The following is a 1,358-nucleotide window of genomic DNA, read 5'->3' on the forward strand; positions in this document are numbered from 1 at the left end:
CGAGAGTAAAAACCAAATATTGACTAAAATATTTTATATGTACTAAAGTGAGAGAGGTATCCTTTCTTAAAGTTCTGTAACTAAACAAAAAAACCAAACAAACAAAGAATGGGGCGGACTCTCTTTCCTCAGAGCCGCTTCTCTCGTTTGGGGCTCTGACCCTGTGGCCGTGTCCTCCCTCGGCGGCACCTCAGGGCTTGGAGTCGCTGAAGAGCCTTCCCGAGGCTGGAGGCGCCGCTGCCCTGACAGCCCGTCCCGGGCGCGGCGGGAGGGCCGAGCGCGGAGCCGACTTCGACGAGGAGCGGCTTACGGCGGCACGCCGCCGCCCGGGAACTCCGGCCTGCCGCCCGCTCCTCCCGCCCGGCCCAGGAGCCGCCCGGCGCCCCCAGGGCCGCGGGGCCGGGGCAGCCCCGCGCTCCGGTGTCCGCCGCCAGACGGGCGGGGCGAGCGGGAGCGGCTCCTGCCCCGCTCCTGCCAAGGGCGGATGGCGCAAGCGGCCTCGCGCCTCCCTCGCGTCGCCGCGCTCCCAGCCCCCGGGCACGCGCCGCGCCGGGAGGATGCCGAGTGGGCGCCGCGGGCGGGCGAGGGCGCGGCGCCCGGCGGCGTGTGGGGAGCTCCCGCCCAATCCGCCGCCCCCCCGCCCGAAAGAGTGCAAAGTAGTTGTGTGGAAGCGCAAGAATGGCGGCGCGGCTGTGAGCGCAGGGCGGCGGGCGGGCGGCGGCGCGGGCTGAGGGGGCGAGCGGAGCGGCGCCGGCCAGGTAGGGGCTCGCTGGGGGGGCTTTCGGCGCCGGGAGGCGGGAGGTCGATCCCGCTCCCCGGGGGGCGGTGCTCTGCGCCGCCCCCGCTTCCCCGGGACGGCCCGGGCCGCCTCCCCGCGCGGCGACGGGACAGCGCCGCCGCCGCCGGGCGAGGGCGGCTCCAGCGGGCGGGGGCGGCGGGCCCGGGCCCGGCAGGGACGCCGCCCGCTGGCGTGGGCGCGGTGGGGCGGCCGCGCCCCGCCCGCCTCCCCATTGTCTGGCGCGGCGCTGCCCCCCGCGGCCGGGGGTCATCGCCCGTCGGGGGCGGTGGGCTCCGGGCGGGCAGGGGGAGCCGGGGCATCCCTTGGCAGCGGGCTGTGCGTGTACCCCGGCCCGGCGCGCAGCGGGGTTAAACCCCTTCGAGCCCGAGCTCCTCTCCCCGTTCTTCCCTCCTCCGCCCTATGCCGGGAGCCTGTGCGGGGTTTTACTTGTCACGGAGTGGGGGAAGATCCGTCTGACTCGTTAGTCAGAAAAGAGAGTCAAAGAAGTTCAGTAATACCGGTGCGCCCGGAGGAGCCGGCGGGTTCCCGCCCGGTGTCAGCGCTGGGACGGACAGACTGA

The sequence above is a fragment of the Manacus vitellinus genome, unplaced genomic scaffold (assembly GCF_001715985.3).
Source record: "Manacus vitellinus isolate BGI_N305 unplaced genomic scaffold, ASM171598v3 scaffold_1_pilon, whole genome shotgun sequence".
NCBI lineage: Eukaryota > Metazoa > Chordata > Aves > Passeriformes > Pipridae > Manacus > Manacus vitellinus.